Source organism: Harpia harpyja, chromosome 18 (genome assembly GCF_026419915.1).
Source record: "Harpia harpyja isolate bHarHar1 chromosome 18, bHarHar1 primary haplotype, whole genome shotgun sequence".
In the NCBI taxonomy this organism is placed as follows: domain Eukaryota; kingdom Metazoa; phylum Chordata; class Aves; order Accipitriformes; family Accipitridae; genus Harpia; species Harpia harpyja.
Genome location: NC_068957.1, coordinates 17796010 through 17808231, shown reverse-complemented (window position 1 = coordinate 17808231; position 12222 = coordinate 17796010). Strand labels below are relative to the sequence as shown.

The following is a 12222-nucleotide window of genomic DNA, read 5'->3' as shown; positions in this document are numbered from 1 at the left end:
AGAAGCAAGACCGGATCGAGACAATGCTTAGAGCTCACCAGGGAATTTTAAAGTGGAAGCAAATCAGTAGGAATTACTCAGATTTCCAAATGAGGACCACACAGCCCTGTGCTTCTGGAGGTGCTGTCTGCATTTGCATTCCCTCAAACCGCCAGCTGCCCTGTGGTTAATGCTGTACTAAAGAGCAGGACACGGTGCCAGGCCCCCAGGATGCTTTCAGGATCTTAACACCGCCTCCGCAGGCTGTTCATCTGAACAGGCATCAGCCAGAACAATTTATCCAGCCCATCCACTGGATTAGGTAAATCACACTAGAAAAATCTCTGTAGTACCCAGCAGCAGCACAAGAGCACACAGCTGTCCCAGGGCAGCATGTCTTCTGGGATGCTGGCAGTCCTGGGGATGACACACCTACAGGGTATTTTAAAGAACTCTTTGCTATGTCAGTTCAATGAGAAGATGGGCAAACCAAGAGGCATAGAACAAAGTGGAAAAGGCTTGAGACTCCAGGGATGAGATTATAAGACAGAAGCTGGAAAGGCAGGCAGGCAGTGCCTCAGATGTGACTAATTCCAAACCTTTGCTCCAATGTTTATTATAGAAAAGAGCAGATAAGAAAGGCGGCTGATGGTAACAACTGCCAGGGGCAGCCAGTCCCAAATTAAACAAATAGCAAATGCCTTGAAAGTAGCCTGCCAAGTCAGAATGGTTCCCACAACTTGGGCATTTCTTTAAAAGAAAGTACATTATTTTCTCCCACCCCAGCATCCTATCAGCAGTGGGGGAGCTATATTTAGGGTGGTTTCATAGTTAGTCTTAAGGGGATCTTTGGTCAGAGACCACCGGAAGCACAAGAAAACTGAATATTCCCAAATGAAGGCATTGGGGAAGAGCTGGGAGCCAATTCCCTGCAGGAAAGCCAACCAGCAACCACTGTGGGCTGGACCAGCCATGGGTTTAGTGTGATGAACCACTTCTATTTTTCTTAGCAAAGAAAGGCACGTCCAGCACACTGGTTCACAAGACAGAGTTTTGGAGGATTGAGTGGATTTTGCACTGTCTCTGGCCAAGCAAAACAGTGGAGAGCAATTCTTGCTCTGCCAGAAGCTTTAAGTCCTCTGCTACTTAGACACTGGTGTAACACAAGAACCTTCACATACTGGGGCAGCGGCTTCAGCGTTAAAGCTAGCTTGAAGCAAAATAGATGGATTATAGATCTCTGTACCAACCGTGCCTCCCAACAGGAGTCCCTCAGCATATCTAGCACATGCAATTGCATGTTAACAGCGGTCTCTTAAACCCATCATTTCAGTAGACAGACACCACTGGACCCAGCTGTCATTTGATTTGAAGCTTCCCCTATCTCAAAGCATCACAAAGCATGAAGGTCTCTGATGTCTTGAAGACAAGTGGGAGGATTTTCCAGGAGGGAAAGCTTTTTTTTTTTTTTTTTTTTAGCTGTTTCTCCTGTTCTTCCTCCCCATCTACATCACTGAAGAGATATCAGAACAGACTCATTTCACTGTAGCTCTGCAGTTCAACAAGTAAACTGGCTGTGAAACATTTTGGTCCAAATTATTAAACTTCAAGCTATACCTGTCAGGCAGCTTTCTGTGAGGCAGATTTTAGTCTCCTCTTTTCCACTCTGCTCTGGTTTCCTCTTTCTAGGGGTGGAAAGATGTTAGAAACAAGGAAGCCAAAAAGCCACCCTGCACTGCTTGTTCCCAGCAGGAATAATTTTTTTCTCTTCTTCATTAGAGGTCTGGGTGACAACTGGTATTCTGTATTTGATCCCAAGAGACCACAAATGCAGTCATGTCACACCACTTTTAATCCCTCACCGTTAACAGCTGTTAACTGCCTACTCGCTTGCCAAACAGCCAGCTCTGCCGAGCAGGAGGAAGAGACATGCATCCCAAATTATATCAATCACTAGGATCACCTCAAGGAATAAAAAAAGATCAGGCACATCTGTGGAATGAGTGGGTCTTCTGAAAACACCAATCTGAAGTCAAGAGGTTTTGAATTTCCTATTTACAAAAATAATGCAATTCTGCATCCAAACCAAAATTGTAACTCTGCTTTAAAGTTTCCAGTCAGGCGCACAGAAAAATACCAGTCCTTCCACCCTGGGCTGCAGCTCCGTCACTGTCGGGAACCCTGTCCTGCCTCTCCAACCTTTTCCAGGGCACTCTTTAATTTGGCCTTTTTTGAAGGAGTGCTTCCTCAGGACCCTGTCTACCCCATTCCAGCATGGCTATAATGCAATCCTTGCCCTGCTTTCAAATACCTCCAAAGCCCTAAATGTCATTTTAGCCTTGTCCTACTGTAGGATGCAAACCCTACTTGCATTCTCTTCAGAGAGATGAAAAAGCTGGAGAAGGACAAGAGCATCCATCTGTCCGTCTATCCCTCCCCTAGACAACACCGTGCTCTCTTGCTCCGACAGCAGGAATTTGCTCTGGCAGCATTCTTGGCACCACACACTCCTGAATCACTCTGAAAGTATCAAGGGCCAAATCCTGCTTCAGTACATGCTGCAGGGACACGCAGGGAGGGTGAAGGCTGCCTCGCCAAGAAGGCTTTTTTGTGGCTTTCCACATACCAGCTTGGAACAGAGCAAAGCCTTTGCAGGAAATACTTCAAGCAGCAAAATGAGTCGATCTCTGGTAAGAGATTTTTGGCTAGGGGCCTGGGCAGGGTGAGCATGTGGTATGCACACAGCACCTGCATCCCCTGGGACTAAGGGTAAGAAGCTGGGACAGGGCTCTGTTCTCCTGCCACCCTTCCCCTCTTTTTGTTTTCCCTGCCTGTTTTGCAGGGCTCAGCAGCACCCACCCATGGGCTCCCTCCCTGCATGTAGACCTCATTTTAGCCCAAATTTGTGACTACCTCTAGACACTGCAGGACTACTTCCCTGCACTGAGCAACTCATAATCCTTCAAGGGATTTTATTCCACCAATTTACACATTGTTTCAGAGCCCAGGTTTCCACAGTATTTTTGCCGAGCCTGCAGGCTCCCTTCAGACACAGGCGAAGGGTTAGCAGGGAGAAATGCTCATCACAGACCAGCCTCAGCCTCTCAGCTCTGATTCATTCCCACAGAAGCCAGCTGGGGTGAATTCCCCAGAGCTGGCTCTGGGCTGCCCATCTACAAAAAGCTCCAGTCAAAGCACATCAGGGAGTCAAAACATGCTGGGCTATATCCTGTCTCTGAACCCCAGGAAAGCCCCAGTGCCTTTGCTCCGACACCCAGCCAAGTGGCTGCAAACAGAGTTTTTGCTGGACCCAGGGATAAAAGAACTGAAGCCAGAATATATGGCACAGTCCTTCCAAAAACCATGCTGCAGAAGTGGAAGCATGAGTTCGTCTGAATAGCATTTAATACTTTAGAGTCCTAGTGTCTCAAGAGCCATCTGCTTAAAACTCCTCTCCAAATCAGGGTATCTAAGTGAAACATGAGGTCTCTCTTCCTCCCACACTCCCTCTGCCAAAATCAGACATGAAACAACTGATGTCAGACATTTCTGCTTTGTTACTCTCCCTGTCTGCATCTTCCATAATAGAGAAATTAAAAAAAAAAAAAAAAAAATCCCAATTAATCAAGCTGAAGTCAATTTGACTTACAATGCATTTTTTTATTATAAAATCACAGGTCAGTTGTGGGAATGCTTATTGTATAGACATTATTTCCATTACCTTTTCAAGGAAAAGTGATTCTACATAGCTAAAGTTACAGAATCGCATCTGAAATCTCAGCTTTGCTACCTTTGCACTCCTACACGCAGAGGGCAAGGTGATGATGACTGGGGACGACGAGGGTGAGAGGCAGGCACCGGCTGCGTGGCTTAGCCCTCCACACATCTGCTGGTGACACCGGCATCTCCGTGTGACCCCCGAGGAAGCCTGGCACCAGCCAGGCAGAACTTGCCTATTGCTCTCCAGGAAGCTGCTCTGATTTAGGAGCATACCCAAAGCCTGAGCAAACTTTGGACATTGCTGGTGGTGAGGCTTACCTTGCTGCATTTAATGCCACTAGGACTTCAGGTCTAAGTAGCACCATGAAAAGGGAAGGCGCTAAACATAGGCTGGACCGGATCATCTCATCAGCAAAGATCAGAGGAATTTTCCAAGGTTCTTTAAGGAATTGACACCTAAATCCCCCCAGGGCATCCCCTGGAGGGGGAATAAACTTCAAAGGACATCATTCACACAGGCTGCTGCTGAGGGGACAATATTAGTCCTGGCTCGCATCATTAGTTTTCTCCACTGAAGCACTGGAAGTTTCAGCCATGTCCCAGTTCCCACCCAGTGCTAGGAGCTGTATGTACTGACAAGTACATGTTTCCGAGATGGAGATGGGAAGATGATGACAGCTGTGGTACCCAAACTGCACTAAAAGAGCACAAGTTTCCACCAGCATGCACAAAGCACAGAAAGGGCCATGGGACATCCTATAACACAGAACTACCCTCTTTTCACATAGGTATTACACAAAAGGAAGTAAATTGCTTCTTGGGGGCAAGGAATGCAGTTACTTAAAGCTTTTGTTATATCCTAGTGCAATGGGTATAGTCTGCAAGTCATACTGACAGGATATGGGCTTAGATCAGAGATAAAGCGCATCCTACAGCATCATTCCCCTATTTGTGGACGGAACAGGGACCTGACAGGGCTCCCACCAGCTGCTTCATACCATACATCTAGATTTTCCATTCATGGTACAGTCTGATGGAAAGGCTGCTTCCAAAATAAAGGCCAGCCAAGATAGGCTAGAAAGTGTTTATTTTCAAGTGTTTGAGTACCCTAAACATTGTCTCCTTTTGAACAGCTGCCATTATTTACATCCAGGCAGAGAATTATACCAACATACATGGAGGCAAGCCATCGTTCACAGCAGGGAATAACTTCTCCTGTTAGAAACATGTCAAGACCCCAATCCTACAGACCTCCCCCAGCCAAAACTCCCCAAGAGCAGGGCAAGTCAGAAACCAGCTGTAAAACCCCAGCCCTGAACTGGTTCCTCAGAGCCAGAGTCCAAAATCTGAGCAATTAACTTCCTTTTGCACTGAGCTCTTGGGGGGTTTTTTGCACTTGTGGCGTTAGCTCCGAAACACCTAACACACATTTTTCTAGCAGGTATTAGTCAAGAATGAATTTTTATATACTGAGCCCTTTAAGGAGAAATTAAGAACTGGTTTGTATTAAAAAAATGCTTGGGGTGGGGGGGTAAGAAAAGAGGCGGGTGTTGTCACTGAAGTAGGTGGGTGCTTTTATCATTAAAAAAGAAAGATTAAGTTTTAAAGCCTTATTTGGTTTCTTGATCAGCTATTTGCTTAGTACGTCATGGCTTAAGAATTTAATCAGTTTCCTTTCAGAAGTTTTTTTGTTGTTGTTTTTAAAAAACACTCTTCCTCTCAAAACAAGGTAAAAGACTAATTGGTGGATTGTTTTAATCTTTTTTTTCCCCCTTTCATGTGCTAGAGTTCAGTGATTTAAAAAGCAGCCACATCCATTTCTAAACTACAGACTAGCTTCTACTTACACAATACAAACTGGACCAGAGTCACACGCATTAACTTATCTTTTGCCTAGTTGCTAAAGAAAAGATTAGTGACAGAAACACCCATCTTGCAAACACATGGGCAAATAGTTTCACTCATGCAAGTGATTCCACAAATCCAGAGAGATACTTTACACAGTATCTGTGTAAAGATAAAGGTGTTTGCATTCACATGGGGACAGCTGCAAGTGTGGCTTGTCAGAAACTCTGGAACTACCTGATATTCCATAATATAAAAAGAAAGAGGAAGATGTTATAATTATCAGGCAAAAGCTTGCATTTCCATATTCCCCAATTCTGTTACTGCCAGCTTGCTCCCACAATTCAGAAGGTATCAGTCCTCACTTTCTGAGAGCATCACATCACCTGAGAGCCCACGAAACAGCCACTGCTTTAGCTATTTCCTCCCCAGCTGTCATTAAAAGCTTCAAACAGGCACATCTGATCACCTGCCTAGGAAAACACACAGCTGACAGCTCTCACACAGCTCTGTACCACTGCAAACACTTCCTAAACACCCACTCGGCTGGGAAGCAAAGAGAAAAGTTATATTTATACCCAAGTGGCTGCCTGTACTTGCAAAGCCACCACCTTCCAGGAGAGAATACGTGTATCAGCAAAAGAGGAGGCAAGAGAAATCAGAAGCAAGAATTTAGATAAATCTCAGCCCCAAAACACCACATAAAACAGAGGCAGTTTCTGAGGTTAACTCAGTAATCCATGAAGAAACTGCTTGCTAGAAAAGAGCGGTTTAGAAGTACATTATACACCCACAGACTTTCCCCCAGCCCCGCTCTCACAAACCCTTCCCCAGCAGAGCAGTCACGAGGCAGAGAAAAGACCCAGCACAAGCCCTGAAATCCAAAGATCTGCGAAGCGTGGGATGCCGAAACGCTCCCTGCCCTGCTCAGCGAGATGATGCTCGAGAGGGAGAGACGGAGGCATGTGCTTACTGGCTGCCGGAGAGCCTGGGAGCTGCTGCGAGGCGGCTGCTGCCTGGAGGAGGGAAGGGATGGAAGGGATGGACTGAACTCTGCGGGCGGCTGTGCACAGCACCTCGGCAGCGGGACGGATGCGGGAGCGCTTCGGTCCAGGGCTGTGCCTCCAGCCTTGTGGAGGGACCACGGCCGGGCTGGGGTGTCCAGCTGGTGGGACAGCGGCTGCTTTGCCACTTATAGCAGGGAGGCGCGTTGCAAAAAAAAAAATTAGTCCAGCCAATAGCACCGTTCCTGCCTGGGGAGCAGCTGGAGGAGGGGGGGGGAACAGCCTGCTCCTCCCAGGGCCTCTGCACGGTCCACGGGGGGAAAACCCAACCAGCGACGGCACTTCGCCAGCATAGCCGTTGCCCTGCTTCCCCACAACAGCAAAGCGCTGTTACTGGGACCCATGGGACTCGCCAGGCTGGGCAAAGCCCCGCTACCCCCACAGTGCTAGGAGTTGCTCTCCCAGACCGTTTCACACAAGGAAAATGCGGCACAAAAACTTTGCGGGCGGATTTGTCGCCAGCCTCCCATCCTGTCCAAGCTACCCTCTCTCAAAGCTAAAGCTGTTCCTGGCAGCTCTGTTACAATATGTGTCACCTTCAGGTTCATAGACAGAGTTTCCAGGACAGAAAACAAACAGAAGAGATGCATTTCAAGTTAGCAGCCTGCAGGGAGGGAAGGAACCCAGCTGAAGAGAGCACAGCAAAAATGATGCCAAAAGAGGGGTATTTTCTTCAAAGCAGACACGAGAGAAAGTACTATCAGGTAGCAAGTCATTCCTATTTATAAACAAATCTGCCTGTTTGTGCTGCACCACATCAGACAAATCTGACAACATTCACGTCTGTTTTCTTTTCCCCCTCCTTTCTCCATCCCTTATCCTGTTTGTTTTTTTTTTCCCTGCTCTTATGTCTTCCAAGTTTGTCCTACTTTCTTCCATGCTTCTGCCATTGGATATGTGCTCCAGCAAGTAAGTTTGTTTTTTAACAGGAGGTGCTTGTGTTGGAGCTCTTGCACTACAAATAGGCTTTTGTGGTGCCTTGGAGAGCCACAGAGCTTCTGACTAACGGCAGGAGAGGCTGGGCATCCTGGTGGGTGTGCTGGAAACACCACTGGTATCCCTGGAAAGCAGATCATTATACTTGGGCAAAGAATTTTTGTTGTTTAGTAAAACAAAACAAACATTGTGTAAGAGCTAACACACCGTCTTTACAAAAGCATTTGTATTTCTGTGTGTGTCTATTCTTTCAACAGGTAAGTCCAACAGATTCTTCCAACACCGCATCATCCATATTAACAACGTTCCTAGCAGGGACGAGAACATTGGGTTGCTCTGAGGTTCAAGGCTCAGACTGTCACCACTTGCCAAGAGCAACTTCAGGCATGCATAACATACAGATGTGAAACACCAACATTATTTATCATTATGGACTGAAGTTTACATTTGATTTTCGAAGGAATCCAAATACCCATTTCTAGCTCTTTTTTCCAACAGCTCTCCCAACAAGCGTAAAACTTAGTTACCATAAGCAAGAGCTTTTCTCTATGGCTGTCTGTAACCAACAATCAGGCCAACAAGAACATTAGCAAAAGCCCCCTGCCCCCAAAGTATGATATTGCTTATGTGATTAGAGCTGCAGAGCTCTGGGACTCATGAGAAATCGCAGAGACTAAGGCCTCTCAAGGATGGGACATTCAGACAGAACATTTCCAATTGGATAAATCAAGCCAAGAGCTCCAGGAGAAGCATGAATTGTAGAGTGCTGGGATATAAAGACAAACTAGGTGTTGCACAGCTGTAGAAAAATGTCACTGGGGCAAGTTACCCTGCAGCCACCTCCTGCAGGGTTTTCTCCTTCAAAGAAGGGAACATTCCTGCTTCAGGCAGTAAGCAGAAGTAGAGGACCCAAGAGTAACAAGGGTCCAGGAGCACCTGTACCAGTGGAGCTTAGTTAACGCCCCTTCACCAGAGACTGGTTAGTGTCCCTGTCACCACAGAAGTATTCGGGGACCAACCCTGATGCAGATGTATCTTGGAGGAGCACAACTGCATTACACATCTGGAGAAGCACAAGCATGCTAGTAAGTGAACAAGCCCGACGGCAGGTACCTGCAGCCCACCAGCAGTGTAACAAGCATTCCATATCTGCAGGGAGCATCATCACACTGCTGCCAGGATCCTCTGCCTCTTATTTAAAATATTAGATGCCTTCCACATACAAGGCAAACTAGAGATTTCACTGGCAAATCCCAAACACCAGCTACCATCAAAAACAACTCTAAAGCAGTACTTCTGTCAGTCTAATAAAGTAGCAGCTAAATAACAAATTGATCTATTTAACATGCCTCTCACTGATTACAGCAGAGCAAGTTGTTATTTGAGTAACTCATTGCTCTCGTTGGATTACAGTTGAAGGCCTGATCCTACACTTGCTGCATCCTCCAGATCTCCTTGGGCTTCCCTGGCCAGCCCCACAGGCACAATGTCACATCCAGAAAAAAGCAGCAGAATAAAGGTCTGCAAAGGCACGTGCCACAGAGCAACTACCCTACCCCACCTTCAATATTGCCGCCTCTGACAGCGAGTGAGTGTTTGCAGGATCAGACCTTAAATCTGCAGACTTAAAATGACCTGTATACCTGACAGAGAAGAATTTAAGCACTCTTAACCTTACACATATCACAATAGCAGCTTTATTCTGTTTGGAAAAGAAGAGAAGATGATTTAGAGAGCAAGGACAGCACACAACTAGAGTCAAAGAAAAGGCACTCAGGCATTGCTGTATTACAGATACAATATAGCACTATAAAAATCTCTGCCAAAGCATTGGATTAAACAAGAATAAACTGCAAGAATGACACAACTCATTACAAAGGACTGAGACAACTCTGAGTCAACCCCCTGCTATCACCATTGCTTGCTAAGGAATATAATCAGTTACCACATGCATTGATTTTTGGCAAACACAACAAATATTTAAAAAAAAAAAACAAAAACAACGCAAAACTCCAATGCTCCAATATATCCTTGACTAGTTATCCAAACAAAATGAACTATGAGCAGAAGCATTCAAAACCGAGTCAGTTAAATTACTCACTCAAATCTAACTGCTAGGAAACTTTATTTGGAAATGGTGGAGCTCAGGAAGCCATGCAGGGAGGCTGCTTTACAGCCAAGCGCTCTGCAAGAAACCCCGTGGGGCAGGATGCTACCCCAAAGCAAAGGGCTCACCTCAGAGCATGGGCTCATCCACATCGGTGAAGAAAGAGATGTGCTTTGCACCATCCTTTAGGTCTCCATGCTGTTTTTATTAAATCATTTTGCAGCCACAGAGGGGAGGAAAGTCTTCCACACAATGGGGCCCGTGTTCAAAAGTTGGTGCTCTGTGGAAGGAAGCCACATGAATTTTGGAGTGAATCCATGCAGAACGGCATTCACATGGCCCTTGGGTGAGTTTGGCCGTCCTGGTTTCCACGTGCCAGGCTGGGACTGGGGCTGATGTGCCCCCATCCACGGCATCCCCAGTCCAGGGCTGGCAGTGGTGACAACCACCCGTGTGAGGAGATGGGGCTGCCCCACTCACCTGTCCTCTGTGGGACACCGTGGCCACACAGAGCCACAGCAGCTCTCCACTCCAACAGGGACAACCTCCCCAGACAAACCCTCCTACCCTCTTCTCCCAGTACAGGACCAGTACCTCAGCCCTTCCTCCCTCAGCTGCCTCCACTCCCTCCTCAGCTCCAGGTGGGGGTAATTACCACTCCCCCTCATTAACCCTCTCCAGACAGACTGCCCGGCTCACAAGCAACATTGCCCCTTCATCCAAAGCAGCTGGGAAGGGCTCTTTTTTCCTTCCAATGTTACAGCCTGAGGGATGCAGCCATCTGGGGGACAAGATGCCATCACAAACCCTTTTGCCTCCCCGTCCGCACCGGCTCCCTGGGGTCACTGCCGTGTTATTTGCCTAATTGACAGGCTTCGTCCCTGTAGACACAGCCACCTCCCTTCACCAGCGTCCAAGAGGGGGAAGCCTTCCCGGCAGAGGCAGCTACACGCAGCGGCTGCTCCTGTGCCGTCTGTTTGACTGTCCCTGACTCCGTGGGGAAGTCAGAGCCATGCCCTGTTTCAGACTGGTTGTTTTCCCACTGGTCTATAAAGCACCCGTGGTCCACACAGGGCCTCCCAGCTGAAAGAGTCACATTGGAAAGCTGATCCCTTGAGGTCCCAGTGATGGCTCCCTCCTCAAGCTGTCCTATCACTTCTCCAAAGGCTGTTTTTAGCCCCAGATGCACAGAAGAAGTCACAGCACCCTGCAGTGAGTCATTTCAAGAGATCTGAGAAAAGGGGGGGGGAGAAGAGAAAAAGAAATAGGGGAAGAGATAGAGCAGTCTCCACCCTCCTGAACCATCCCACCATTTTGTTGCTGTGGGGGATAACTTGTGGTCAAATTGAACCCCCGCCCTGCAGGCAGCTGGGGCTCACCTGCAGCAGCTAATTACCTCGCAGGCCATTAGCACAAAGTCTCCAGGCAGGCGAAGTAATGGAAAAGCTGAAACGTTTCAGAGTCATTCCTCTCAGGGAGTAAGTAAGGGTGCGGTTGTGGGAGGTTTTATAACGGTGTGGTTAAAACATCAGTGATGCAAACCCTTTTTCCATGGAGTTTAAACACATAACTTGCTGCTTTCCAAGTTGTTGCAAACAAGAGCACCGCAACCTGTCAGACGCGTACCGCAGGAGTGCTGTGATCCTTAGCTGCCGAGTGCACCTCTGCAAAAAACCAGGCATCAGTCAGCTCTCTGTCTTTGCATCCGCTGTAATTCTTCCTATCAGTGTGGTTTGGAAATCATATATGTGAGTGGGAGTGAGGGGTTAAACTGCTGCTGAGGGGCATCAATGGATCTGTCTTCGCCAGCGGCTCTGCAAACCAGCAAAAGATGAAGTAGGAAGTTCTCCTGAATTCAGTGGGTAAAACAGTAAGACACATAAAAAGGGATTGTCGTTGTATTTGGTGACATGCATAAAACTACTCAGCTTTCCACCATTTAGTGTCAAAATATGTCTGTAGCATAACCCTAGAATACCATCAGCAAACCTGGATCAACGGATCAAAGGAGATTTTCAAAAACTGGACAATCACCTGCTGAAAGACCACTATCAAATACTATCCCGTGAGTAATTACAGTGACTGCATTATTCGAGGCGTCACCGCTACTCAGATTTTCCTGAGTGACACCAGAATCTGCACATTGGGAGAGGATCTAGCTAGAGATTGTTCCCACCTTTAAAAAGCAACTGCAGGGATGGCTCAGCTATCAGATTAAGAGGAGCAGCCGTGTCAGTCCGCTCGGCGTCCTTTGGCAGAGGCCAAAATGCTTCTCCCAGTACAAGTTGCTCCTTCTGTGCATGGAAAATTACAAAGGTGACTCCCATTTATAAAAGATGATGTACCAGGGCCCCGCAAAAATGGACCCATCTGTTGACTCTCCGGCCCCAGCGAGGCTACATTTTGAAAAGGCAACAGAAACAAAGGTTTCCAACGGTCTTTCCAGCAACAATATAAGTTTTCAAGGAATGTTGGCAGCGGTCACAGCCATTTATCTGCAGCCTGCAGGGGGCTATTCAAACACACCAGGTTTTCTGCCAAGGGTAGGGCTTGAGGTTTTCTGCTCCACGG

General features: G+C 47.2%; 1 protein-coding gene across 1 annotated transcript in view; it reads right to left on the bottom strand.

Annotated features, from left to right (window-relative positions):
• Positions 1-6541, bottom strand: part of FHL1 (four and a half LIM domains 1) — a 34033-nt gene extending 27492 nt beyond the window's left edge. Inside the window, exon 1 of the mRNA XM_052814126.1 lies at positions 6518-6541. The gene's annotated coding sequence lies outside the window, so the exon portion shown is untranslated. The remainder of the gene's footprint in view (positions 1-6517) is intronic.
• Between the last annotated feature and the right edge of the window lie 5681 nt (positions 6542-12222).